Here is a 23804-nt window from a genome sequence, read left to right as displayed (position 1 = left end):
GCATCGAAAAGTCTGCGAATTTTCGAAGTTCATGGCTAAATCCGGGTTGGGGGTGGGTGGGTCCCGAACTCTCGGCAGCGATCCGCCGCGATCTTTCACGCACCTCGTTATAACAAGCAAAGCAGTGTTCCCTCTAATTTTTTGGGGGGGTGGGCAGAAAAGTATAGTGTCTGAGCGGCAGTCCCTTCGGGACTGGGCAGTACAGAAATAATAAATAAATAAATAAATAAATAAATAAATAAATAAATAAACAAACAAACAAACAAACAAACAACAAATAACCCACCCTGTTTTGCCTCAGAGAATTTTCAAAATAAAATACTGTACTGTGTGTCTATAACAGTGAGCTCATAATAGGGCAACTCTATCAATATCAAAATGCCACTTAAATAGTTGAGCTAGTTTCAAACTAGATTTTGATTTTATTTCTCTCTTCCTTACTCCCATTCTTTTTCTTTCTCTTTTCCTTCCTCTCTTTTTTCTATCTGTTTCTCTCTCTCTTCCTCTCTCTCTCCTTCCCTCTCACTCTTCCCTCTCGGCTTCTGGGCAGGTTTGGAAAACTCTGAGTTGATGATGATTTTTAAATGAGCGATTGCTCACTGCTCAGCTTAGAGGGAACTATGAAGCAAAGACGAGGCGCTGCGGACGGATTATTATTATTATATCTGTTGCCCCCCTTGGCTCTCCTTCCATTACCCATTTAAAGAATTAATGCCACCCTTCTCTCTCTCCCTCCCTCCTTCTCTCTCCTCTCTCTCCCCTCCTCATTCCCTCTCTCCCCTCCCGCCTTCCCTCTCTCCTCTCTCCTACTCCCTCCTTCCCTCTCTCTCCTCTCTCCCCTCCCCTCCTTCCCTCTCTCCCTCTCTCTCCTTCTCCTTCCTTCTCTCTCTCCCTCTCTCTCTCCTACTCCCTCCCTCCCTCTCTCTCCTCTCTCCCCCCTTCCTCTCTCCCTCTCTCTCTCCCCTCCCCTCTCCTCCCTCTCTCTCTCCCCTCTCTCCCTCTCTCTCTCCTACTCCTCCTTCCCTCTCTCTCTCCTCTCTCCCCCTTCCTCTCTCTCCTCCTCCTCCCTCCTTCCCTCTCTCTCCCCCTCTCTCTCCTCTCTCCCCTCCCCCTCCCCTCTCTCTCTTCCCCTCCCCTCTCTCCCTCTCTCCGTCTCCTCTCTCCCCCTCCCTACTTCCCTCTCTCCCCCTCTCACTCTCCTCTCTCTCCCTCTCCTCTCTCCCCTCCCTCCTTCCCTCTCTATCCTCTCTCCCCTCCTTCCTTCCCTCTCTCCCCCCCTCCCTCCCTCTGTCTCTCTCTTTCTCCTGGTTCCAATTCGACCCCCACCAGCCTGGTTGGCTATTATGGTCGGCCCAGAGATTCAATTAGACTTTTTACACCTGACTAGCCTTGGAATAAAAGACTGGAGCGAGCGGAGAAGCGCTTAAGTTGCTATTAGAAAGGAGGGTGGAGGAGGGAGGGGGAGATGGCGGCCCGGGTAGGGAGGGGGGGCAATCAGCAGAAGCCTCTCTCTGCTTTGATTGACGTGGGGAAGAGCCACTGAACGTCTCGTAGGGGAGCTCCCAGGTTCTCTGTTGCAAGGCTCCTTTTAAAATCCTTCCTGAATCCGCCTCCCCCGGTAGATGGCAGCTTTGCGCGGTTGGGGAGCCGGGCTAGGAGGAGACTTGGAGTAAAGCGAGCGCTCTCGAGTCCTGGGCTCTGGGCGCTCCGCACTCCCGGGCGAGCGAGCGAGCGAGAGAGGCGGCCTCCTTCCTCAAGGCCGGCGGCTGCTGCTGCGACCGATCCACCGAGAGACAGAAGCGTCCCCCCGAAAGGTACGGCCGGGGTCACCCCGGCTTTCTCCCCCCTCTGCTTGGCCGGGCGCTCCAAACTTTGCCAGGCGCGCTTTGCTTCCTCTGGTTTAGGAGGCGCGCGCGCGCCTGGCTTACAGGACTGGGTCGCGCGTGTTTTACAGGATCGGGTCGAGCGGTTTTACAGGAGTGGTTCGAGGTGGGTGAGGAGAGAGGAAGGGGCCATGAAGGTCGCTGCGGCTTCTGTGGCGAGGAGAGAATCCTGACAGGGATCGGGGCCCCCCCACAAACTTTTCCTCCTTTCCCACGAACCCAGTCCGGGCTCCTTCGTGGAGATCGCCACCAAACTCTCTTTTCGAGGAGGCAATTGCCTGGCCTTTGGAAAGAAGAGCCCGCGACTCCTCTGGGCCCGCTTCTCTTGTTCATTCCCCTTTATCTTTTAGGTTAACAGAGAGAGGGAGGGAAGGAAGGTAGGAAGGATGGGTCCATTCATCTGGGAGACTTACAAACGATCTTGAAGTTATGTTTTTGGGAGAGAGAGGGTGGGAGGGAGGGAGGGAAGGAAAAGGAAGGAAGGGAGGGAGGATCCATTCATTTGGGGAGACCTACATATAAGACCTTGAACTTATATTTAGGGAGGGAGGGGAGGGAGGGAGAGACAGAGATCTTGCTCCGCTTTTCAAACGTAATGTTTAGCTGGTGGTTAAAGAAAATACATTTAGGCGCACAGGTTCGTTTGGTTAAAAACTGTTCTCTCCCCCCCCCCCCATTCTCCCTAGCGAGGCGACGAATAGTTTTAATACTCAACTCCGAGTCTTCAAACTTGGCTTGGCTCTCCTTTGAACTATTTTCCACGCAGGGAAAGAGGTCAAGCTTTCTTCCGTTCTCCTTGTTGTTGTTGTTGTTGTTTTATTCTTGACTGTGGGGCGCTTCCCTTCTTCCCTCACCCACCCCACCCCCGTTTAACTTTTCACTCCGGCTCCTCTCCAGACGTCCTGTCCGTTTGTCAAAGGGCGCAGTTAAAAAAAGAGTTCACAGCCCTTTTCCATTCGTAGGCCGCCCATTGCGTCCCATTTACCTTAACGAGGTTTTAATAAGCTAAACGGCCGAGCGGAGGCCACGAGAGACAGATTTGGGGGCGGAGGGGGAAGCGGAGCCGGAGGCGAAGAGATTAAGTCGAGAGAGAGAAAAAGAAAGGCTGAGAGAGACGAATATTTCGCCAGCAGTGGGACGGGGGCGGGAAAGTGAGGATTTTGTTTCTTGATCCGGATGTTAAAAAGAGGATTGAAGACGCCACTGCGTGGAAAAACTCCATACATTGGAGTTGGGTTAGATGGCCTCGAGGTGACCGCCCCACATGTTTCTTTAGAATGTAAATCTTGGCAATGCTGTTGAGGACTAGTCCCTTGAGGGCGAGGATTGAATTCACTTGTGTGTTCAGTTTATTCAAAGAGTTGAAATGGGGCTCTTGGGGGGGGGTGCTCAATGGTTGCAGGACTGCGCACAGGGAGCATTTGGCAACACGGATCTTTTGCGCCAACTTAAGCGCGAGGTTTTTTTTTTCCCCGGGCACCGAAAACTCGCCTGCTTTAAAATTATGAACCGCGCGTTTTTGTTTTTTTGTTGGTTTACCCCTCTCTCCTGGCCGCAACTCCTTTTTAACTCTCCCCCCCCCCCCCATCCACATCGGGACAAATTCACGAGGCGACAGGACACGCGCCGTGACCCGGAGTTGATAAATTGGCGGGCTGAGCGATCCAACCCTGGTTTGCGCTTCTATTACTCTGCGAACCCGGATGGAGATCCGCCGGCGTATTTCCGAGTCTGAGGCTACAGCCTCCCTTGGGGTCATTCGATGATGGATGAGCCAGGGTAGGAAAAAGAGTGGCCTCTGTGTGGTTGTGTGTGAGAGAGGGGGGGAGGGAGGGAGAGAGAGAGAGAAAGAGAGAGAGGGAGGGAGGGAGAGGATTCGCCTCAATTCATTCCAAGCCACCAAGAATTGTTTGACCAAAGAATATTCTTCCCTATCCCCATGTCCCGCGTACCTTAAAAAAATGAAATGAAAATTCTATATGGTTTACATTCTACATCTGGGAATAGGTGCGGGGTATTAAATCTCACGATTCTGTAAAATCGAGGCAAACGAATATTGACGAGTATGAGCAGGAGAGTTTCAGAACAGGAAGCAAAAAAAGTTTTATTTTCCTATTTTGCGTTCATTTATACTGCCTATGATGGCGCGAGATTTCCTTGTCTTTAAAACCCCAACCACTTCTGCGTCTCCAATTACTTGCAAGTTAATCCTGTTGTTGAAGACGGATCTAACTGCCAAGTAACAAGCTCATCCCCACCGCCACTGCCACACAAACACACACACAATACCTGTCGCCGAGTAAGTCACCCAACGTTTGAATCAGCCTACAATCCCAAACTTTGAGGAAGACGGGGAACAGGTTTTCCAAATGAAAAGTGTAAACGTTGAACAATTGCTGCAGTCGCTCAGGCCTTTTAAAAAAATAGAGTAGAGCAAACAAAATGATTTACTGGAGGAAAGGAAGAGGTGGGAGGGGAGCTTGCTTTGTTTATATTCTGTAAGGCCCAACAATTCTTTAGTCCGTCTTTTGACCCCGTTCCCGAAATTTTAAAGCAACACTTTGCTGAAGGACGGACAAACAAAAAAACGGTATAAAATGGGCACAATAACTCTAGGAAGTTGATGTACCGGGAAAAGTTGGCTAACAAATTTCTTATGTCGAAATATTAATTGCTCACATTATTAATACACACAGGTCCGGTTGCTTTAAAGATGCTCTTGGTTTTGTTTTCGTTGGTTTCTTTTTCTTTTCTTTTCTTTTCTTTTTAAAGCTAAACTGAGAAGAGTGAAATTGTAGAGCATAAGATTAAAGCCAGCTAGTAAGATTTATATATTTGGGGGTGTTGTTTTGGGGGTTAGGCAACCCTGGAGGTGAAACCTTATCAATTTATTGGGTGAAAAGAGGAAAAACCAAATGAGTTGATAGTCTCATATTAATATTATAGTATATTATTATATGTTATTATATATACTATAATTATATATTATAGTATATAATGATACGGAGGAATACTTATACACAAACACACACACACACACACACACACACACACATATTTGTTTTCGTAGATTTTATATCAGATAGATATATATCAGTATTCCTCCGTATATATGTTTACATACACACACATATATGTAACATATTTTTTGCTGATAATGAAAAGGAAGGGAGACTACTATAGATCTATTTCGGGTGTATATAGATATAAATGCCTCATTTTTCAAAGCATTGTAGGTGTGAATCCTTTTTTCCACTTATAGCAAAGTGTCCACAGGACCATCACCCTCTCCTAGACTTAAGAAAGGGATTCCATCTACAAACGCTAAATCTTTGGACCCTGAGACCGCCGGCCACAGAGACCTAGCCCCAAATTCTCTTCTGTCCTGCGTTTTGAAAGATATCCCGCTTTGGGGGGAACTGGGAAGTTTTGCGCATCTTTTTTAGTTCGTGCCAGTTACAAACACCCCCCAACTGTTCGGGTTGGATCCCCACGAAGAATTTCATTTTCGGCCCATTCCCATCGCGTAAGCCTGGGAGGAAACCCTTGGGGAGGGGGGTTCAACTGGAAATATTGGGCTTTAAATTTTCCGACTTTAGATGACTTGCGGAGTCCCTCGGATTTCCGACGACGTTTGATACTAAAGCAACCTGCCTCCAAATTGATGTCTTGCGTTGGAAGCGGCCGGGTCGAAAGGAGGAGCGAACTGCTCCCGAAAAGGCCAGGGGTTGCAAAACCAGAAGCCCCCAGAAAGATTTGGCTTCTCTACTTAGGAATTGCCTGAGCCAAGCAACCTTGGGACGACTCAATTCCAGAAGTCTGACTTGCGTTTCCTCCGGCGTGGAATATCCGCCTGTCATTCCAGCTCCGAGAGGAAAGGACTCTGGGATCAGCCAAGGCCAAATCTCGGGGGTAAAAAGCGCTGGGATCCCGAATTCTGTTCGACGGGCCCGAAGCGATGTCCCCCCTTCTCCACGCGCTCTCTGCCCGGATAAGAACCTAGGAAGGACGCCGGCGCGTTCCTGCACTTTAGCATTTTAGCATTTAGATGTATAAACCGCTTCACAGTGCTTTACAGTCATCTCTAAGCGGTTTATAGAGAATCAGCATACTATTGCCCGCAACAATCTGGGTCCTCATTTTACCGGCCTTGGAAAGATGGAAGGCTGAGTCAACCTTGACCTTGTTGCAGTGATGGGCTCCTACGGGTACGGTCAGGAACGCAGCACCGGTTGCAAAATTTGGAGCTCCACTCCAGAGCACCCAATTTGCACTGAAAGATGTTGAAACAAAATGCATAAGCCACGCCCACAGTGTGGTAGTAAAAATTTTGGTAGCCCATCACTGGCTTACTGAGATTCGATCTGCCAAAATGCTGGCAGCCGGTGATCAACAGAAATAGCTTGCAGTTACTGCACTCTAACCAGTGTGCCATTTCGTACCAAGCACGGAAATGATCGCTCCTGGAACCGAAGTTGTGGGAGCAAAGTTTTTTTTTAAAGGGATTCCAGCGGGGTCTTATTAGAGATTCTGTTGAGTCGGAAGAGGAGGCGAAGTTGTGTGTGTGTGTGGGGGGGGGGGGAGGACAGGATCGCGCAGTCTCTTCTCTGCAGGAGTAGTTGCGGCGTCTACCCAAAACTTGTCACTCGGCCAACAATGCGACTCGGTGCTTTTGCCACGACGGGCGGCGCGAGTTCCTCTTCCTATCCCTGCCAGTTTTCACACCCGCTTACTCTTGTCTCTGGCTGCGTTGCTCACTGCCGTTGCGTAACAATTCCTAATTTGGATTGGAGGGAGCCTATTTTTTTAGTCCCTAGTTTAACGCAGGCTTTTTTTAAAAAAAACTGGGGGGAACAGCCCAATGCACACTAATCGAAATTGCTTTCCCTCGCCGAAGTGAACGGTGGCATGTAGTTTTTAAACTGCTTTTTCCACCGTTAATTCACTTTTTACACTGTTTTAAAACTGCTGGGACCACCTGGGCTGGAGGGCGCCACTTCAAAGGCCTTAGGTCCTGTCTACTGGCCCAGATTGCTCTCGTCAATAGGCAGGCGATCCAGTTAAACGTTTCTCACCCATTGGGCAAATTTCCTTTCTAAGGATTTCTGATTCCTTGCACCGTCCCGCTTTACCCATTCTCTTGCCATTCATATGCACACTGTAGTCTCCACACAGCCACGGTTCCGTGAAAAGCCGACTTGCTAACCTTCACTCCTAACAGGCTTAATGGACGGGCATGTCCACGTTCTCAGCGAGAGAGAGAGGAAGAATTCTTCCCATGTTCTTCCAGAATATTTTCCCACCCCCGCCGACTACTTGTGATTTCTTCGTGGTCTCCCATCCAGATATTTTCTAGGCCTAATCCTAATTGCTTCGCTTTGGAAATTCAAACCAAGATGGGCTACACGTTGCCTTTTTGGTATTCTACCGAGTCTACGGAGAGGGGCGGCATACAAATCTAATAAATAAAATATGTCTCCGTCCTGAAGTTTCATTCATTTATTTATTTTTATAAATAGTTTTCCTTTCTTTGGTTAGTTAGCTAGCAGAACTTCGCGTTGTCCGGTTAGACTTCGGACCGATCTCGTTCCGAGGATAAAGACGCCGAGAATTGAGCCCCTGGATGGAATCTTTTTTTCTTTGCGCAGGACGAGCTGCAAAGCTTAAGCGCCTTCGCTGCTGCCGCCTTTCCGTTCCGTTTGGTTGATTCTTCAAATTTCCTATGTAAATGACAGTAATAAATATCTAATCATGTCCCGCAGCTACATGCGGCTTTCTGAGCCGCCCTCATTAAGGAGACATCAAGCAAGGGTTGGAGGCGGGGACGGAATCCCTCACCACCACCCCAGCAGGGTAGAGTAAACGGCTTGTAGGGCCCCCGCAGTTGCGAGAGATTCCGGAGGGGAGAGGAAAGGGGAGGTGGTAGAGATCCGCGCACGCGTTTGACTTTCGAGAATGCAGCCGTTAAGGAAAGCCTCCATCGGCTCTGGCGATTTTTTAGAGACAAACCTCTGAATGGTGACCAAAGTTGACCCAATCAAGGTTGACTCAGCCTTCCATCCTTCTGAGGTGGATAAAATGAGGACACAGATTGTTGGGGGCAATATGCTGATTCTGTAAACCACTTAGAGAGGGCTCTGAAGCACTGTGAAGAGGGGCTGCAAAAGCGGTATATAAGCTTATAGGACTTATATTGACAAATGTATCTTTTTATTTTATGTACACTGAGAGCATATGCACCAAAGGCAAATTCCTTGTGCGTGCAATCACACTTGGCCAATAAAGTTGTTGACGGCCCTTGGTGTAAGCGCGGGGAAGGAGCTCGGAAACAAAAAATGAAGTTGGGAGGTTCCATAGGTGCGGAGGAGGGTTTGCCTGTCCCGATTTCAATCGAGTTGGGGCGGATAGAGAGAAAAGCGGAGGTCTTGGGCCCCAGCTGGTTCCGTTGGCAGAGGGATTTCCTGGCGGATTCTCTTTCTTTCGCTTTCATTCCAGAGAATCTCATGAAAACCAAGTCACCAAGTTATCAGGTTCAGAACATAAAGCGTGGACAGCTCAATCAGGGTCGAATAGAATAGAATAGAATTCTTTATTGGCCAAGCGTGAATTTGTCTTTGGTGCATATGCTCTCAGTGTACATAAAAGAAAATATACATTTGTCAAGAATCATGAGGTACAACACTTTAAAAAGATATCTGGCGGCCCCTCTTTTTCACAATGCACTTCGGATGCAACCAGTGGTTAGCGTCCAAGGTGCAGCGAAAGAAGGAAGACTGAGCTGTGCCTGTAATCCTCCCTGTCAAACAATGCCAGATGTGGACTATTTCAGAACTCTTATTCACCCCCACCCCGCCCGACTCCGGTCGTCGAAAAAGACTGACGGGATGGGCAAGATCTTCATCGCCAAGATGGGCTACTTTAAGAAAATAGAAAGGGAGGAAAGTGATGAAGAATCAAAAACTGAAATGAAAGGAGGAGGAAGGGCGAGAGAGAGGAAAGAACGCAGAAAGAAAGACCCAAGAGTAAATGAAGTGAAACCCACAACAAGAAATGCAGAGAACTTGGGAATTTTAAGGGATCCAGTGATGGGGGAAACCCTTAGCTTTGAGCCAGGGCATGAGACAGTTCTCATGGGATAACTTTTTATGCTTAACAAAACAGACATATGTCCATCAACAGCTTGGCTCCAGAACAATGCATTGGCCCAGAAAGCTGTACTTCATTGCCAGCAGCAGGTTTTTGTGTGTGTGTGTGTGTGTGTGTGTGTGTGTATTTCTCTGTGTGCAATAAGTCTGAAATTAAAGCATATGAGTTTGATAATGTTTTCTTAAAGCTAAACAAATGGAGTGATCACATTCTCTCCAAACGCATCAGTCATGCTACATTAAACAGCGGAGAGCTAATTATCCCAATTAGGAGGCTGATTTATAATTAATGGCTTGGACTGAGTGATAATTGGATGTTAATGGATAACAGTTTTGTCTGGAAGTAACCCCCTATGTTTCCCCAAAGGCAATCCTGCTTTCCCATCCCTTACCTTTGCTCACAGCAAATGGAGGTGCTGAGAGGAATCATAAAGAAAAGTGTTTCCGGTTGCTTTGGCCAGTCTTAAAGGAAATGTATATAAAAGGCAGGAAGTGAATAGTTTCCTTTCTAAATAATGCTAGTTCTGGAAGTAACCATATGGTATCCAATTTAACATATTTTCAAGTTACATCAATGGTTCGTTTTTTTCATGATATATAAAGCAATGCAATCCTGAGCACACTTATGTCCCATTTATATTTGAACTTTCTCACCAGTCTTTCATTTAAAAAAAAATCTAGCTACTGACAGAGCAAAGCTAAATCAAAAATATTTTGATAAAGACTATATCTGAGCAGTATTAAAACCCAGGCGCTCCGTTCCCCAGATTAAAACTTTAATATCCCCAAACAATACATGGAGTTTACTTTGAAGTAGATACATGGAGGTCAGTGAATTGTGCTAAATTTTTTTCAGAACAGAGTTTACCTACCCAGTCTTTTCTTATTTTTTATTTTTGGCAAATGCATGATTGGCTCCCATAGACTTGTTCCAGATTTTGAAATTTAGAATGTTTTGTTTTCCCAAAAAGGTGGAAAGATAAGACAATTTCCTTCAATACATGGAGAAGTAAGGACAAATGAAAGCAGGTACTTTATATCTGCATGGTGCAATTAAGTCTTGTTGAAATAGGATCTTAACTGAAGGGTTGAGGTACCCCAATGTGGCCATTTCATAAAATTGTAGAATGGGTTGAGGGGGATTATGGAGATAATGAATCCCAATCCTATGTCTAGTACTACAATACTATCAGGTGGCACCTGATTTGCAATGGAGCAGAGAGAGTCCAACACCTTCTGAGACAATCGGTTCCATTGTTGAATAGATTGTACCATTTGAAGATTTTTTTTATCTCTCTCTTAAAGATGTCCAACCAAAATCTGCTTTCTTGTAAGTCATTGTAAAGTTTCTTGTCTGGCTTCTGGAACAATTCTGAATAATTCTGCCCATTTTCCACGCAACATTCTTTCAGATATTTGAAGATGGCTGCTACTCAAGGGCTCCCTAACCAGCAACTTCTTATAATCATCCCAGGAAAATACTGTGTATCTTTTAAAAGGGCCCATTCTGGGTGTGTGTGGACAAAATTGTACTTACAGTCACAAATCATGCACATTTGCTTTTATAGAGCCAATGAATTAAAGTGTTGAACTTGGGGGGATTCGGTTTCAAATCTACCCTCTGTCAGGGCAACATTTCTCTCCCCCCTTCTCTCTTTACCCCCAATTCAGCAAAAACAGGAAAAAGGAGGGTATTCGTGGTGATAATATGAAGAGAGACACCCTCCCCAGGCATGAAGTACCTTATTTTATTTTTTATTTATTGATTATTTAGATTTGTATGCCGCCCCTCTCCGCAGACTTGGGGCGGCTCACAACAAGACACAGCGAATCATAACAAATCCAAATAGATTTAAAATATTTAAAAAGATTTAAAAAGAACCCCATTTACTAACAAACACACACACAAACATACCATGTATAAATTGAAGGTGTTTCAGTTCCCCCATGCCTGACGGCAAAGGTGGGTTTTAAGGAGTTTACAGAAGGCAGGGAGAGTAGGGGCAGTCCTAATCTCCGGGGGGAGTTGGTTCCAGAGAGTCGGGGCCGCCACAGAGAAGGCTCTTCCCCTGGGGCCCGCCAACCGACATTGTTTAGTTGACGGGACCCGGAGAAGGCCCACTCTGTGGGACCTAATCGGTCGCTGGGATTCGTGCGGCAGAAGGCGGTCTCGGAGATATTCTGGTCCAGTGCCAGAAATAAACCTAAAAAATATGTATATCTTTCCTGATTCCTTATAATCCTGCCCTTCCTTTAGAGTACCGCAGATATTTCACCAGAATATCTCATCTCCATGAGGCCTGCCATTATAAGATCGCGAGCCTCACTTAGCAGGAGCTTTTATTAAAGCATACCACGCTGGCAGTCTTGCCACAAATGTGCCTTACCAGTAGCTATAGCTAAATGGGTGCTTGCTGGTGCCTGAGATCCCATTGCTCGAACTCTTAAGAGGGGAGAGACCGCTCTGTCCCATTTGCGTCTATGGTACCTGTCACAGCATAAGGCCTATTAGCTGCGCCCTTAAGGGACAATAATAAAGGCTACCCAGAAGGCTCCTGTTAGGTCTGGAGAAGTGGACATTGGCAGGAGAAGCCAGGAATATTTTTATTTTTAACACAGCATTGGTCTCTGTAGCCTGTGGATAACTGTAATGGGTTTTGTCCCTAGAGTCATCAATCTTTCCTAAACACCAGACACATCATAACAAAAGCTACAGAGGAAAAAAAAAAACATTTCCGTAGTGTCCAAACCCAAATTAAGACTTCTGGCTATTACAAGCAGACTTTTCTGTATGAGGGTCAGGATCAAATTGATCAAACCCAAACAAGCCAATCCATCTGCGCGGATGCTGCTGGCTGCTGGAAGAAACTTCAAGATGAATGGCCTGAAGTTAAGAATCCAAAAAGCTGCGCTAAGATACCCAAACACAACAGGCAACGCTTTAGCCATCCATCACTTGTTTAATAGTTCTCTGTGCTGCTGCTTAGAGCAGGATTTGCAAACCAGTGGCTTTTCTTTTTTTTAAAAAAAAAGGTGTATAAAATGTATGATGGCACAGCAACCAAAACATTGTTGGTGAGATATGCCTTGCTATAAGAAAACTACTGTGGACATCAATTGTTTTTTTTAAAAAAATCCTGAGATTTTACAATCAGAGAGCTTCCCAATCTATATTTTTAGGCTTTTGCCTTTCATGCTTCATGTGTGAATAACATGAAATATGGAAAAGAATATGGCATTCTCTTTGCTGGTATGCTGTGTTGGAATAATCTTTAGTGATCTCAGAAAGATAAGCAGCATTGGACCTAGATGGTAGTTGAAACACCAGGAAAGACCTGGGCTGTGGCCTTTTATAAGGATGCTCACCAAAAATAGAATAGGATAGAATAGAAATAGTAGAAATAGAAATAGAAATAGAAATAGAAATAGAAAAAATAGAAATAGAAATAGAAAAAATAGAAATAGAAAAGAAATTTTATTGGCCAAGTGTGATTGTTGGACACACAAGAAATTTGTCTTGGTGCACATGCTCTCAGTGTACATAAAAGAAAAAGATACATTTGTCAAGAATCATGTGGCACATTCATGTCAAGAATATGGTTTTTAAAAAGTTAAAACGACAGCCATAATTATATAATAAAAAATTGTTTCTGGTTTTCATGTCCATAGGCTGCCTGCAAAAACTAGACCATGGTTGAATCACATGAATTGCTACTATTTTGATTATTATTATTTAATCCACACTCTGCAAATATGCTTGCTAGCGAAGACCTAGAAGTAAAATGAAAAAAGTAAGAAAACTACATAAATATATCAGGTGGGTTTGATTAAAAGGAGATACCATCTTTATTTTCACTTGTAGTAAATACTTAAAAGTGCCAATGTCCAGAAACAAACATATTAAAATATTGTCTTTTAATAATCTGGCCCTTCACTTTATTTCCTGAAACCACTGCACTTTTCCTGAAGCCATTGGTTCTACCAACCCAACCTTTAAAAAGCATGTACAGTGGTACCTCATGATACGAACCCCTCGTCATACGAACTTTTCAAGATACGAACCCGGGGTTTCAGATTTCTTTGCCTCGTCTAAAGAACCATTTCCATCTTACGAACACAAGCCTGGCTCCGTGGGCTCTCTAATTGTGCGTGGGCTAACTTACTGATGCAGGGATTCTCCTGCCTTGAGACTACCCCGATGGGATTTCCCATTTGTTCCTCCCCCATTCCCTGCTAAAAATACAAAGACGGACTGCCAGCGTGTTCCCCCTGTCCCCGCCCCTTCGCCGTCCCTGTCCTCCTGAGCGAAGCGCTGGGGAGGGAGGCAAGCGGGCCCTTCTGCTCCTCCCCAGCACTATTAAGAAAAGTTGCCCTGCTGCCCCTGAAGGGTCCTGAGCCTCCCATTCTCTCCCCCCCCCGCCCCTTCGCCATCCCTGGCTTCCTGGCCAAAGCGCTGGGGAGGGAGGCAAGCCGGACCTTCTTCCCCTCCCCAGCGCTATGCAGAAAAGTTGCCCTGCTGCCCCTGAAGGGTCCTGAGCCTCCCGTTCTCTCCCATCCGCCCCTTCGCCATCCCTGCTTTCCTGGGCGAAGCGCTGGGGAGGGGAAGAAGGTCTGGCTTGCCTTCCTCCCCAGCACTTCGGCCAGGAAGCCAGGGATGGCGAAGGGGCAGGGGGAGAGAACGGGAGGCTCAGGACCCTTCAGGGGCAGCAGGGCAACTTTTCTGAATAGCGCTGAGGAGGGGAAGAAGGTCCGGCTTGCCTCCCTCTCCAGCGCTTTGCCCAGGAAGGCAGGGACAGCAAAGGGGCGGGGGGGAGAGAACGGGAGGCTCAAGACTCCTTTGGTGATGGCGGTCCGGCTTCCGGGTTTCTAATTTCTGGGTTTGCACACATTAATCGCTTTTCCATTGATTCCTATGGAAAACATTGTTTCGTCTTATGAACTTTTCACCTTACGAACCTCCTCCTGGAACCAATTAAGTTCGTATCATGAGGTACCACTCTATATTGCTGTATAGAGAGCTTGTTTGATATAGTAGTTAAGATATCAGGCCATAAACTGGGAGACACTGAGTTCTAGTCGTCCCTTAGGACAAAGCCAGCTGTGTGATCTTGGGCTGGTCACTTTCTCTCTGTCCTTGAAAGAGGCAATGACAAACCAGTTCCAGAAAAAAAATATTGCAAAGAAACTACCGAGACAAGTCTGGGCAGTCACTGGGAATTAAAAAATAAACTCACTCGAAGTCACGGAAAAGTAAATACATTGCTTCATATGGAGAGGGTGTTCCATTTTAATATTTTGCCATTTTAATTTCTGCCCACCAACTGCTAAAAATGTTCTAAATGAGGGCAATTTTAGCCCATTCAACATACGGCAGAAGGAAATATGTGATTAGGATATTACTCTTCTTCTCTTTGGAAAAAGAAAAATATCCTATTTACTACTCAGACTGCATACCTTAATCCGCTCTCTGATATTAATGGAATTTACTTGCAAGAAACTGTAGTACCATATTCATTTTAATCCAAGAAATAGAACCTAATCCATATTTTAAATCAGTATGCAAAAAGCAGAGCCTTTTTATAAAAAAAAATTGCAAAGTAATAATACTAATTCCACCCATATAGACCATCTCCTTAACAGATCCGAAGACAGCAGGCTCATAGCTGCGTGTTTAATCAAATACGTGAAGACAGGAACAATCTGATTCACATAAATAAAAAGGAGGCGGCTGGGGCAAATAAAACTTAAGTTTTTAAAAAATGGAAGAAAGCAGTCATTTTAAACCCGAGGAGTGCAAAATTATTGGCCGAGTAAACATGCCTCTACTGGCAAAGTAGATTATCCTTTTCATCTGAAATATCTGTATTACTGACATGACTATTGTGCCTAAATGGAAAAGAAAACATGCCATTTGATTCTGTGTGTAATACTCATAACAGATTCATCCTGCTGCAGCCAATTTTTTTTTCCAAAATCCTTTTGCTGCTAAGAATTAACTTTTCTTCCATGTTTGTTAAGTTGTGAATTACTTTATTTGATTTCTGGACCAACCTACATTCTGATCTTAAATATTTGTGATCTCGGCCAGAGTTAGTCATATTTCCAATAGACCCCTTAATTTTGATGACACACTTCTAACTAGAATAAAATTAAGAGTCTAGTCCTTGAGGTCATCAATATTAAAAAGAGTGTCTAAGTCTCGCTTAATTTTTGCTTTTATGTTGTAACATAAAAGTAAAAATTAAGCAAGACTTAGACACTCTTAGACACTACAGTAGAGTTTCTCCTATTTACACTTGATTATTACAGGCAGATATTTAAAAAAAGACACTGATTTATTTTCTGAAACCTCTTTCATGGTACTTTTACAGAGTAGATTTTGTGAAGTGACAGATTATATGCTAACTAAAGGAGCAAATAATTTCTGCTAATTGGGCATTCCTTTTATTTATTTAATTAAAGAATTCAACACACAAAACAAGCATAACCATTATGTAAATTATATGCATTGTTATAATTGAAAGGCCAGATGAAAAACAACCTAAGAATTAAAAATGAATCTGTCACCATGCCATATGTGCTTTTCAGTTATCGCCCATGACTTTTTAATATCCTTGTCCTATATGTCAATTTGAATAGCCACATTCAAAATTGCATAAAAGCAACTGAGTTAACAAAGCACACAAAGTTCTATTAGAGATTCAGTATAGATTGTCTGTTGCCCACTCTCCTTTTATAGACATGACAGATTTCATGCTTGTACAACAGTTTTGCTATTTGTAACTGCTAACGAAAGGAATTGCTTGGTGTTCTTCAAGGAATATCCCAAATTTTCAGTTTGGGTTGGCCATCCAGTATTGCAACACACGGGCTGCGAACCTTCCTCCAATTGTCACCTTCCACATTTCTATAATTCCTAGTGGTGTGTACGTGAATGTTTGGAGTGTGCCAGTTTCAGGAAATTTAATATAGAATGTGTAGTATAGTTAGTATATAGTTATGGTGCATTGCTCATCTCTTTGATTTTTGGGGGGCAGGGAATTAGTTTAAATCCAAGGAAACCCCATTACCTACAGCAGGCAAAGTCAGGTTCACTTTCAATGAGCTTATGTAAAAACCCATATGTACACTTAGGACTCATGACCTATGTGTGCGGAGACACCATGTGTGTTGAGGTTTTTTTTATATCTACAGAAATGTGTACAATAGCTTCTGGAATGGACACAGCCACTCCGAGTCTACGGAGAGGGGCGGCATACAAATCTAATAAATTATTAAATTATTATTAAATTATTATTATTATTAACTACCCCCATAACTAGCACCATCTGAACTTTTTTATTTATCTAAAATCTCGCTTAGATTTCTAGTGAAATGGATTTTTTAATTTTATTTACTTAATTGAATTCATATGCCACCTACTCGCCGAGGACTCAGGGCGGCTTATAAGAAGATATAAAATGCATCTCGTTCATTTTTATTCTTTGGAACGTCATGTCATTGTTACAAATTTATGCAACAATGAGATCACAGTTAATGGTCAGGCTAATACCATAGAAGTATGGGGAACTATTTGGAAAAGGATGTATTTATTTGTTGGATTTGTATGCCACCCAACACCCAAGGGACTCTGGGCGGCTAAGTAGGGCAGAACTGAACCATCTGTCCAGCAACTAATGCTTTTGTTAAAATTTCAATTAACCAATTAAATGGAGTTTATATGGGTTTAATTACATGTTTATTTTTATCTTCCTTCGCTACCGCTGCATCTTCTTTGGCTGCTGCTGCCGTGGGGCCTTCTCCAGCCACCACGGCATCAGCTCCCTGTGTAGCTAAGCCCACTGTTCCGGCTATGTCGGCAACTGCTGCCACTGCTGCTGCCGCGGCGGCCACCTACAACAAGAGGAAATGGGACAACAAAGTCAGCACTTTCGGCTTCAACTGCATGCCGCTGCTGGGCCCCACCAGGGAAAGTGGCGAAGCAGCTTTAGGGAATGGGCTCTTGGAGAGGCTGCCTGGCAAGCCAGAGGAGCTGGCCTACACTGGCACCCCATGGAAGAAGACAAATTATATAGTCCTGGCATGGTGGTTGCTCAGAATGGCTTGCTGGAACTGCAAGTGTCGGTTGAGCAGTGGCTGCATATCCTGGTGACTCTTCTTCAGGACTTTTTTGAGCATTGGTCCCAGTGTCAAGGACTCCAAAGAGCTGCTGCGGCTATCATCCATCCCCATGCAGATGAACGGTGCCAAGAGGTGCACCCTTGTCCAGGACTCATTAACCAACATCAAGCAGACTTGCTAACCAACATCAAGCGTCAGCCAAAACTTGAGTGGAGCCAAAAGGTTGAAGTTGCTCCTGGTCATCGGTGAGTCTCAGACTGACTGATTCCTCAAGTGAAGGCAGTTTCAATTTGTTGGGGTGGTTACTGGCTGACATTGATGCCATCTTTGCTGGGGGAGTTGTCGTCAGTTTCTATACCACCAAATCCCCTGAGACCGGTTACTACGTTGCGGAGAATTGTGGGACCAACATCATTGTGAGGGAGAATGACAAAAAGCTACATAAAACCTAGAAGGTGGAGAAAACCTTCCCCTCAAGAAAAGACAAGGGCATGCTGGTTTGCGGTGGGGGGGGGGTATGCCTTCCGTGCCTTACCTGCATTTCGTTGCATTTCCCAGTATTAACTGTCTGCTGTGCTTGATATTTATTATATATTTTTGTTTTTGGGGGGGAGGGTGCTTTTTTGTATGTATGATGAGTTGGATGGATTGGAGAGAGTGAAGGGGTTGGAAAGTGACTGAACTGGGGAGGAGTGAGAGACCCAGGGACAAGAAATGGAGCCCCCTCTGCTGAGTGTGCAAACAGGAGGAGATTGGGCTTGAATTATTAGTATTAGTATTTTTTTGTTTGTTTGTTTGTTTGTTTGTTTGATTTCTTTGCCGCCCTTCTCGAAGTGACTCAGGGCTGCGTACAACATTGTAAATTCAGCAATATACATGAGAAATCTTATTATTTAAAAACATATGCAAAATTACTAATGGGCATGGGTGGAAGGTTTTGCCTGCAGGGGAAGGAGGGTGGTGGGGTGGGGGAAGGGAGTTGGACAGCCATTATATTATGGTTATAACTGGGAGAGGTAGATATGGCAGAGCCGTGGGGTAGGCTACTCTCAGGGAACTAGGACTCGCTATTTCAAAGTGATTACTTGTTACAGCCCCTTTGGTTATTTATTATTTATTTATTATTTAGATTTGTATGCCGCCCCTCTCTGAAGACTCGGGGCGGCTCACAACAAGATAGAACAAATCATAAATAATCCAAATAACTTTAAACTTTTTAAAAGATTTAAAAGAACCCCATATACTAACAGACACACACACAAACATACCATGTATAAATTGAACATGCCCGGGGGAGGTGCATCCGGCCAGAGAGGTAGGAGGAGAACCACTGAAGAACAGTGCCTCCCACCCCCAACCCCTCCAGCCGGTGCAGAAGGATACCATGGTCGATGGTATTGAAAGCCGCTGAGAGGTCAAGGAGCACCAGGACAGAGGATAAACCCCTGTCCCGGGCCCGCCAGAGATCATCCATCAATGCGACCAAAGCAGTTTCCATGCTGTAACCGGGCCTGAAACCCGACTGCTGGGGACCTAGATAATTGGCTTCTTCCAAGGACCGTTGGAGCTGGAGTGCCACCACCTTCTCAACAACCTTCCCCATAAAGGGAAGGTTGGAGACTGGACGATAGTTATTAAGTACGGCTGGGTCCAGGGAAGGCTTCTTGAGGAGGGGGCACATGAGCGCTTCTTTATAGAGTGTTGGAAAAACTCCCCTCCCCAAGGAAGCATTGGTAATCTCCTGGACCCAGCTCCGTGTCACCTCCCTGCTGGCCGAGACCAACCAGGAGGGACACGGATCCAGTAAACAGGTGGCGGAACTCACAGCTCCAATGGCCTTGTCCACTTCATCATATGGTTCACTGGGCTCATCTCGTATACCTGGTGACTTGGGATGTCAGGGCCCTACTCTCAAGCTGCTGTTGCTTAATGCCAAGTTTATTGTTAACAAGGCTCCCCTCGTTCGAGACTTAATCTAGGAGGAGGGAGATGACCTGGCATGTATAACTAAGACCTGGCTGGACCAGGAGTGGAGCGTCCCACTCTCAGAGATGTGCCCAAGTACAAGGGAAGTGCCCAAGGGAAGGGGTGGAGGAGTGGCAATTATTGCCTGCAAAAGTATTTTTCCTTACAGGATCCCTGCCGTTGGGCTTATTGCTGATGAACCTGCCTACCAGCTGTGTTACAATGGCCCTGCCTGTGCTGCTAGAGGTGGTAGCCAGATTGTTGGTAGAGTTCCCCAGACTTACGGTACTGGGGGACTTTAATTTGCCATGACTCGGCAAATATTCATTGCTTCAATGACAACCATGGATCTGACCCAAGTAGTTCAGGGTCTGAATCACGGGGGGAGGAGAGACTCAGATTCAGATGGACTTCGACTCTGATTGGGCAATTTCAATGGAGATAACAGGGGCAGGTCTTAGTCCCTTTGTGTGAGATTAATTTGAATCTGTGACTCTTGAGGAAGTGGGTAAGGCAATAGGTGTGATGAGTTCCTTCAGTAGTCTGTTGGACCCATGCCCCTCCTGGCTGGTTTTGGACAGCAGGAGGGGTGAGACGAGGCTGGCTCCAGGCATTAGTTAATGCATCCTTGAGTTAGGGATCCTTTCCGCAACCATTAAAGGAAGTGGTTGTACACTTCCTTAAATATTTGTGTGCTTCCTTTAGTGGTCCCTGGACACAACTGAATTAAAAAAACTTTTGTCCAGTCTTCAACCTACCCTTTGTAGGGAAGGTTGTTGAGAAAGGGTGGCACTCCAGCTCCTATGGTTATTGGATGAAACATAATCTGGACCACCTTTCAATGTGGCTTCAGGTCTGGCTACAGCACAGAAACTGCTTTGGTCAAATTGATGGATAATCTCTGGTGAGCCCATCAATTTTGGTGCTACTTGACTTTCAGCTGCTTTTGATACCATTGACCATGGTATCCTTCTGTGATGACTAAGAGAGTTGGGGCTAGGAGGCACCATCTTATGGTGGTTCTCCTCCTATCTCTCTGGTCGATCTCAGTCGGTGTTAGCAGGAGGACAGAGATCAACTGCTAGACCCCTCATTTGTGGGGTACCTCGGGGTTTGTTCCTCTCCCCCTTCTATTTAATATCTACATGAAACCACTGGGTGAGGTCATCTGATGATTCGGAGTGAGTTATACCCAGTTATATATTTCCACTCTGTGTCAATTCAGTGAAGCAGTGGATGTGATGTGCCGGTGCCTTGAGGCTGTTAGAGTTTAGATGGGAGTCAACAGGTTTAGACTTAACCCAGACAAGACTGAGTGGTTGTGGATATTGCCTCCTAAAGACTACGTCAACTGTCAATCCTTGTCTCTTGGGGGGGAGAGACATTTTCCCCCACAGAATGGGTTTAAAATTTGGGTGTCCTCCTAGACTCACAGCTAAAACTAGAAGAACATTTGATAGTGATAGCTAGAGGGAGCTTTGCACATGTTTGTCTAGTATACCACCTGCGACCCTACCTGGATCGAGAGACACTCCTTACAGTCAGTCATGTCCTTGTCACCTCACAATTAGATTATTGCAATGCGCTCTACATGAGGTTACCCTTGAAGAGTGCTCAGAGACTACAATTGGTCCAGAATTTGATTTGGTTTGATTTGATTTATTAGATTTGTATGCCACTGCATGAGCTGTTGTGGGTGCAGCTAGATACATCCACATTATACCAATCTTCTGCGAGTTGCATTGGCTCCCTTGTGGTCTCTGGGACAATTCAAGATGTCGGTCATTACCTTTAAAGCCCTACATGGCTTAGGGTCAGGTTATCTTCAAGACCGCCTTCTGCCACACAACTCCCAGCAACCGGTGAGATCCCACAGAGTTGGTCTCCTCCAATTCCCATCAGTTAAACAGTGACGCCTGGTGGGCCTCTGGGAGAGGGCCTTCTCTGTGGCTGCCCTGGATCTCTGGAACCAGTTACCTCTGGAGGTCAGGATTGTCCCCACCCTATTGGCCTTCCAAAAAGCAGTTAAGACCTAGATTTTATGGTAATTGATCTTGTGGTTGTAATCGGTGAGATCCAGCCATGGAATGATATGCATGGATTTTAAATTGTTTTAATGCTTAAGATGTTTTTAATATTTTATTCTATTGTTAAGCCCCCCTGAATCCTTTGGGAGCTGGGGGGCATATAAATTTAATAAAATAATAAAATAATAATAATAACCTAATATTTATTCAGCCCTTTTAAAAGAGGGAATATAAAAGTCCTTGCAGAATAGGAGGAGAATAATCCCAAACCAAAAAGTTCAATTCTGGGATTACTGATGCTCTTTTACTTTACACGAGAAGATTCCTGGAAAATATCTCCAGATATGACCATGATACACTTCCAAATGTTGAAAGAATGAAGCCGACTTCTACAATTAGGTGCCACTTAATGGTGTAAATGAAGTTCAGGGAATTCCAGTGACTAGGCTGTTCAAGTGCGATGAAAGTTATAGCTGAAAGTTAAAGCTTGAGGAGATTAGATAGAGGACAGCTGGAATAAACATTCATTTCAGATACACAGCTTTGAAAGAGGAAGTATAGAAAAAGTAGTAGTTTAACTGCTGTTCTGTTTGGGTCGTATGTGACCCGAAGCCAAGTTTGAGTCCCTGCAAAAAATTTTCCCTGCATATCTGAAACTTGAAATTTCATGTTGGTTCATCATTTCAGGGGTTCTCTCTATGAGAATTTTTTTTGGGGGGTGGGGGGCTTAGTTTTTGCTGGGCAAAAAAAGTTACAAATCTTATGTTCCTGGGTCACCCTGACCCGGACCGAAAACTCTTCATTTGCAGTGCTTATGTTTGGTCTTTTTGAAAGCTTTTTTCACTTGGAAAGTAGTCTGAACATTTCTGCACACAATGATATGAAAATTGAAATGAAAAAAGTAAATCTTATTGGTTTATTTTGCGGATATAATGCACGCCACCCCCATTTTTGTGAAAAAAATTTCAATTTATGGATAGTTTTGCTTGCAAAATGCATTCTATTTTACTAAAATTGGTGTGGGATTGGTAGCTTGAACATTTCTGAATATAAGAAAAATATAAAGGAACTGAAAAAAATGATTCTTATTGGTTTTTTAACATCAGAAATAAGGCCTCCCCCCCCCTTGGCTGCTTGCAACCATTTTCACTTTTTATTTTTTTATGCTCCAAATCCGAAATATTCTTTAAAATCTTAGGCATTCATTTACTCAATTTAACAATGCTGATCATCAAAAAATATTTTTGGGGTGGTGGCTAATTGTTTTCTGGGCAAAAAAAAATCATAACTTTGAATCTGTTTCTGTTCGTATGTGACCGGACCAAAAATATTTTTTTTAGGTACTTGAATTTGATCTTTTTGAAAACTTTTTCAACTGGAAAACTAGTTTGAACATTTATGAACATAATCATATGAAAATTGAACTGGAAAAATTGAGACTTATATTTTTATTTTGATCAAAAAGCCCCTCCCCCCATCCTTTTTTAATTTCGTGTCAATTTCTATTTTTTAAGGCTACAAATCCCTAAGGAATTTTCCCCCAAAAGGTTTGATATACTAAATTGAACATTTCTGAATATAAGAAAAATATAAATGAACTGAAAAAAATGGTTCTTATTGGTTTATTTTTGCCACAAAAGGGCCACCCCCCCTCGGCCTTGCTGTGTGCCATTATTGTCACTGTTTATACATATTTGTCTAGAAATATTTGGAATATCCTTTTGAAAATCAACCACATTGTAGCCAGAGAACTAATTTTATGAAACAAATCCATTTTACTAAAAAAAAGTATGTAAGTTTGAAATTAACAGCATAATGTTTATATAAATTGAAATAATTGAGGCATACTTTATGTGCAAAATAAACCAATATGCATCAATTTTTCCAGTTCAATTTTCATATCATTATGTTCAGAAATGTTCAAGCTACCAATCCCACACCAACTTTAGTAAAATAGAATGTATTTTGCTAGCAAAACTATCCATAAAGTGAAGACTATTTTAAAAAAACGGGGGGGGCGTGCATTTCATCAACAAAATAAACCAATATGCATCAATTTTTCCAGTTCAATTTTCATATCATTATGTTCAGAAATGTTCAAGCTACCAATCCCATACCAACTTTAGTAAAATAGAATGCATTTTGCAAGCAAAACTATCCATAAATTGAAAAAGTTTCACAAAAACAGGGGGGGCGTGCATTATATCCGCAAAATAAACCAATAAGATTTACTTTTTTCATTTCAATTTTCATATCATTGTGTGCAGAAATGTTCAGACTACTTTCCAAGTGAAAAAAGCTTTCAAAAAGACCAAACATAAGCACTGCAAATGAAGAGTTTTCGGTCCGGGTCAGGGTGACCCGGGAACATAAGATTTGTTACTTTTCTTAAACAGAACAGCAGGGTTAACTTCTTGCCTTTATGGTCCGTAATAAAGTCACATGCAGTGATGGGCTACCAAAATTTTTGCTACCATACTGTGGGCGTGGCTTATACATTTTCTTTCAACATCTTTCAGTGCAAATTGGGTGCTCTGGGGTGGAGCTCCATTTTCGCTACCCCACTGTGTTTCCCCCATCTGGGCAGTAGACCACCCAGGGTCACAAGCCTTTAAACATCCTGTGGCATTTAATTCGACTAGGGCTGTTACAGAAATTTGCAC

The 23804-nt window shown here is 44.1% G+C and overlaps 1 protein-coding gene across 1 annotated transcript in view; it reads left to right on the top strand.

Annotated features, from left to right (window-relative positions):
• Positions 1 to 1617: 1617 nt before the first annotated feature.
• Positions 1618 to 23804, top strand: part of DMBX1 (diencephalon/mesencephalon homeobox 1) — a 46458-nt gene continuing 24271 nt past the window's right edge. Inside the window, exon 1 of the mRNA XM_070748949.1 lies at positions 1618 to 1814. The gene's annotated coding sequence lies outside the window, so the exon portion shown is untranslated. The remainder of the gene's footprint in view (positions 1815 to 23804) is intronic.

The sequence above is a fragment of the Erythrolamprus reginae genome, chromosome 3 (assembly GCF_031021105.1).
Source record: "Erythrolamprus reginae isolate rEryReg1 chromosome 3, rEryReg1.hap1, whole genome shotgun sequence".
NCBI classification, from domain to species: domain Eukaryota; kingdom Metazoa; phylum Chordata; class Lepidosauria; order Squamata; family Dipsadidae; genus Erythrolamprus; species Erythrolamprus reginae.
This window is presented reverse-complemented; position numbering and strand designations above follow the sequence as displayed.